Here is a 6,239-nt window from a genome sequence, read left to right as displayed (position 1 = left end):
GGTGGGGTGGGGTGGGGTGGATTGGGGTGGGGCGGGGTGGGCTGGGGGTGGGGTAGGAGTTCCTGGCGCCGGCTCCGGCACTGCCAAGTCCAAGCCTTTCCGGGAGGCAGCCTAGGGGCGGGCCGCGCCTCCAGAGCCCCAGCTCTGCTCTGGTCCTGCTCGGGCTCTGCTCGGGCTCAGTCCCGGCTCTGCTCGGGTCCAGCTCTCGTCCCCTAATTGGCTTCTCCCGGGTGTCCTCACTTGGAAGCGCCCGAGCCTCGGAGGCAGCCACGGTTCTCGGGACGCGGCGTAAGCCGCTCCAACAACTTTGAGCCAGTCCGGTCCAAAGCCTGCAAGTTTGAGGTGTCCCTACCGGGGTGAGATGGTCGCAATAAGCCGCGGTTCCCTAGGCGGTGCGCCCCTCCCGGATGCGCCGGGCGCGAGGTGCCTGCGCACTGATTTATAGTTTAGATGTTTGGTATGTTTCAGGTTTCTTACGGTGTTCTGCTTAGAGGCGTAAAATTCTCTCACTGCACCCGGCCTAGCTGCTATTGGGGGTCGGGTGGAGACCATGGAGAGGTCAGCATCCCAGAGGAGGGAGGAATCTCTGTAAGTACTGCAGGTCGACGCAAACTCCAGAGATGCGTCTACCCTACCCCCATCCTTTTTTTCTCGCGGGGGAAAATGCGCTAGGTTTTGCCAGGGGAATTTCGGAATTAAAAACTTTTTATTAAAAATAACAGTATCCTCCTTCACCCTATCCCCTCCCTCTCGTGCCTTTTGCATGAAGTATGCATTGCCAGCTTCGCACCGGGCAGAGGTTTCACATAGTCCTTGTCCGGACATTAAAGGTCCTGGTCCGCCGATCAGAAGGTGAAGCTGGCCCTTTGTGCACCGGCCTCTGGGGAGACCACTTCTCCTTGCTCTCGGCGGCCAGCGGAGGCGCGCTGGTGTCACTGCCTCGCTTCGCGTACCGCTTTCCCAGCCCGAATCCATCACTCCGATTGTCAGGCCTGTCACTCGGGGCGTATTGCTCTAGGACTCTGCTGCTCGTTGATCAACGCCTTGAGATCACATGAGATCCCAAGATGGGGATAGATGATTTCAAAGGGGTTCTTCCAATGGAAAGAAACAAGTATCACAGAAATAACAAATGGCAATCTTTATCATGCTCAGTAAAGAAGGCAGCAGGCACCACTCCCAGGCCATGTCAGTTACACACTAAACTGAATGTACTTCCCGGATCCATCTGGTTTTTGGACAGTATGCGTAGACCTCTGAGAAATTACACAAGCTTTCCCTGCCCCAGTTTTAATCCTGGTAAAATTAGGTTACCACGAATGCCAGCGGATGCCCTGACTGGGTGATGTATTCCATACTGCAGCAAGAGGGTTACAGGAAGGAGGGGGGACCTCACTTATTTTATTGTGGTGGTCCCTACACCCGGCCCACCCCCCCTTCTCATGCCAGCCTCTGAGCCCTCTGACATCCTTGCTACTGCCAACACCAAGTTTAAACATCCACTTCAGGGCTGATTCAGCCTATGAGGCCATCTGGCCTTTGGGAGATTGCTCTGCAGAGAGGGCAGAACCTTCCAGAATGGAAGGAGGTGGGCCTTTGTAGGCAATCTTGGAGGAGGAGAAGCTGGGAAGGGGGAGCCCTAGGAGACAGGAAAGGATGAAAGACCCCTTCTTGATTATCATAACCAGCCCAGCTGTGAGTGCCAGCCAAGAACTCCTGCTAGGACCCCAGCAGATGTGTGTTAGGGATGATTAATGGGGAATCAGTTGGGAACAAAGGGGAGGGGCGAGAGACAAAGGCATTTAGGAATTTGGAGGGAATCTAGAGGGGTGGGAGGCAGCAGAAAGAGAGGGGAGAACGGAGGGAGATAAAATATTTACTCTCTATTTGGGGAGGAAAGAAGGAGGTAAGGAATGAATGAAAGGAAGAGAGAGCAGAGGAGGTGAGGACAGGGTGACCAGGCTTGGGATGGACGGTGGAGAGTTTGCCCAGGTAATCATATATTGTCCTTAAGAAACCCCATTCCCTAAGCTCACGGCCAATCACTAGGAACGGGGGTGCCAGACAGCACTTAGGTGGAGACCAGGCCTACCTCCCCACTCCTGGAAAGTGCTAGCGAAGGAATAGGGCCATGCTTCCCTTTGGGGTGCTGATGAGGAAAGCAGGAACCCTTTGGCTGGATCCATCCAATCGCCTTAGGAGGGAAAATGGAAGACCATACTCAGCCAGGCCAGAGGCCTAATTAAAAGGTACTAGACGATTATTACAATCAGTACTTGACATTCACTTAGCTGAAATGTTACCCTCTACAGAGTCCTAAATGGGGCCCTAGTGGCCTAAAGCAAGTCCATTTTCAAAGGAATGTCTTGTCACCTGGGAGAGAATAAGGCTGAAGTTTTCAGCTGGGCCGTGTTTATTGAGGTTGATGAGGTGTGGCTGAAAATGCCACACAAGGCAGTGTTGTACAGGGCCCAAGTCCTTCCTCTGCAGAAAAGTGGCAGTCCTGTGGCTAAGGGACCCTTCCCAGATTGCCCTGAGAGAGAGGGGCACCACGACAGTAGGATGGGGTGGGGCTGCTTGAGAATGCCCCCAGCCAACGAGGTGAAGAATTACAATTCTATGTGTCAGGCTCTTGATAAGTTTCAGGTACCTTTATCATTCCCATTTCTAGCGTGGAGAGGTTAGTCACTTACCCAAAGGCCAGTGACCAGTGGGTGACAGAGCGATCCCTTGGAGTCAGGTTTCAGGGAACCAGACCTCTGAGCCACATTACCGTGGTGGTCCCGGGCAAGGAAACCTCCCTAAGCTTCGGAAACCTCAGGTATAAAACCTAAGAGTGGCCACCTCAGAGTTGGGAGGCCCAAAACAGACAATGCATGTCACACAACTAGTGCTTGGCACAAAGAAAGTCCCAGGTCAGTGATGGCTGTGACCAACAGCATCGTTGGCATCTGTGGGGCGATTGCTCTGGAGAACAGTCACTGCACATCTGGATCCAGAGGCTCCCAGCGCTGGGAACCCACTCGAACACCCAAGTCGGCCCAGCATCCTACCCAAATGAGGGTACCCCTTCCCCAGCCTCCAGTCAAAGGAGTCTTTTAAAACAATAAATGCTTCTCAGAAGCCATCAAGAAAATCCTTTAGGAAATTCTGAATATGTATAGATTTTTTTTCATGATTTCAATTTACATAAAACTCACCACCCAGGAAAAAAACGCCTGAGTCAGGTTGGGAGGAGAGGTGGGAGGTGTGTTGTGTGGGATTAATGTGGAGTTTTTCATCCTCACCAAGGTGGAATTGCCTGAATCACGGCCTCTCTCTTCATGACACTCAAGCCCTAATGGCAACAACAAGAAATAATATCTCACTGGGTAACTATTTACATTTTTTTTTTTTTTTTTTTTTTTTTTTTTTTTTTACAAGCTGTAAGAATTCTGAAATGTCTGCCTCATAGGGGACTTGGTTTTCCTCCCTGGCGCTTAATATCTTTCAGCGACTGGCAATTACTGCCTTGGCCAGGAGCCCTGATTCAGCACTGCCTCTGTCTGCCCCATCCCCAGGCTTCACACACAGCCCCGGGCATGAGAGAAGACCAGAGGGGCCCAAGGAACAGTGGGAACAAACAGGCAAAGCAAGAAGGACCAGCCTTGCCAGGGAGCCCATTCTGGTAGCCCCCTCTTCTGTGTTCTCACAGCTCCGATTATGTTCTTACACTCATCACAGGGCATCTGCCATTATCTATTTAGTTGTCCATTCTCCTGCTGGACTGTGGATGCTTCTGTATTGCCCTCATCCTCTTTGTATTCTTATTGCCTAGAGGGATGTTTAAACTGTCTTCATCGCAGCAGCCAACACTGACAGCCAAGCACTGTTGTAAGCGCTTTGAACAATTTCTCAATTTCTCTCATTTAATCCTCACAGAAGCCCTAGGAAGTAGGCCCTATTGTCACCCCATTTCACAGAGGAGGAAGTGGAGGCACGGAGAGGTTAAGTACCCTGCCCCAAGTCCCAGCTGGTACAAGATGGGGGTATGAATGCACGCAGTCTGAATGCCATACATGCCTAGTGAAAGTTTGTTGATGAACGAATAAGAATTTTACATACAGCGGGTTATTTCTTTCTATCTCCCCTCACCATGTTAGTAAAAAGACTCAAGGTGGATGACTTCGTATTTTTCAAAATGTCAACTATATGAGCCTGTTAAAGGATCTTTTCCCAAATACATGTTTGCGTTCATCATCCCGCAACAATTTTCTGAGTTATTTTGGGCAGGTGTTTTTATCCCTTTTGACAGATAAGGACCGGGGCTCCCAGAGCTTCTGGGGGAGTCTAAGTCACACAGCAACCCTGGCAGTGCAGCAAGAAGAGGCTTCCCTCTCTCCCTTGTTCTCCTATCACAGCCCCATCGCCCCCATTGCCCTATAGATGGGGAGGTAACTCCCTTTGATAAAAGAGGGAGGAATTAACTACTTTTCCTCCCCCTTGAGTTTCCTTTGGAGAAGTGGTGGGAAGGAATGGACAAAGGAAATGTAGGCTGAAGCTTATCTCCCAGCCCTGTGTTTGATCCTGGTCCTCGAGCAGGGTGCTTTGAAGAAGTGGTTTCCTTTATCTCCTATCAGCCCAAGGGGAGATAGGCAGGGCTGGCAGGGAGGGGGGATGCGAGGAGGTGTGCGTTTGAAGTTCTCCTTCCTCAATTTGCCCCGCCCCAGACATCAACCTTAGCCCTGGGCAGTCACCCTTGACTACTTTGTTCCTTTGGGCCTTCAAGTTTCTTCTCTCTTTTAAGTTGCAAATACTGCTGGGAGGAATTATACTTTAGTAATCTGGCAACACCTCAGCTGTGATTAGCAGTGAGTATTTTACTCTGTAATAATAACATTTATGGAGCCTTATAGTGTGCCAGCCTGTCTGAGCTCTTTACCTGTAATAAGTCACTCAGTTCTCACTACAAACAGATGAGGTAGGGACTATGCTTGTTTTTATAGGTGAGGCACTGAGGCTCAGAGAGGTTAAGTAACTTGGCCAAGTTACACAGCTCAAAGGTGGTAGAACCGGGATTCGAATCCAAGTAGCTTTTTCTGAGCCAACCTACTGAGTGCAGGCCTGAGGGAGAGGGAGGCCCACAGGAGGAGACAATGAAAACAAATGATTTCAGGGACTTCCCTGGTGGTTAGGTTAGGTAGGACTCCTTGCTCCCAATGTAGGGGCCATGGGTTCGAACCCTGGTCAGGGAGCTAAGATCTCCCACATGCCGCATGACATGGCCAAAAAAAAGCAAATGACGTCAACTGTCTTCCAGAATGCTGGTCTTTGCAACCAGTGTTTTATTTTTGTGTCCAGGAATGAGAATATGGTAGAGAGGAAACTGAGGCAGAGAAGGAAGTAAGCTGAACATTCATTTAATTAATTGAACTGGATTGAATGAATTTATTCAATTTCTGTTTATTGGCCACTTGGTAGGTGCAGGCCCAAGGCGATCCCAGAGCACGTAAGGACCAGAGCGAGTTGGTCAGTCCAGGCCACCTCCCTGGCATGCACATTCCCAGCTCCTAAAAGGTGGGGCAACCCTTTCCTTCGGACATCTGTGGGCTTCTTTTGCAGATTAAAAGAAAAAGTCAGGAGGCTCTAACTTAAATCCTGATCATTACCGTGTAGTTTAGTTGTCCACTATTCTTTTTTTAAAAAAATTGTTTATTATTTTTTAAATTGAGGTATAGTTGATTTACAATATTATATTAGTTTCAGGTGTACAACATAGTGACTCAATATTTTTATAGATTACACTGCATTCCAAGTTATTATAAAATATTGGGTATATTGCCTGTGCTGTACAATATATCCTTGTAGCTAATGTATTTTATACATAGGAGTTTGTACCAGTTGCTCACTGTTCTTAAGAGAATTTGCTTCAAGTTCAATTCAGATTCTACCACATTTACTGAGCACCTCTGGGTGACAGGATGAATCATTCTAGGTGTGTTCGTGCACCATCTCTCATTTGGGTATAAGGGGAGTCCAAGAGCAGAGCGGAGGTCCTTGAAAGGGAAGCAGGGACCAGGCTTCCCCAGATGTCCTGCCCCCATGTTCTGAGCATCCCCCAGCTGGAACTACTGGACCCCCAGGAGATCTTGGTGGCAAACTGTGAATATCTCAGTTACACAGGGCAGGTACCTGCTTCTGACACCCACGCCCCGCCCCTGCCCTGCCCCCACTTCTGGCAGTGTATAGGCCTTTAAACT

This window comes from Lipotes vexillifer, unplaced genomic scaffold (genome assembly GCF_000442215.2).
Source record: "Lipotes vexillifer unplaced genomic scaffold, Lipotes_vexillifer_v1.1 scaffold1166, whole genome shotgun sequence".
In the NCBI taxonomy this organism is placed as follows: Eukaryota; Metazoa; Chordata; class Mammalia; order Artiodactyla; family Lipotidae; genus Lipotes; species Lipotes vexillifer.
This window is presented reverse-complemented; position numbering follows the sequence as displayed.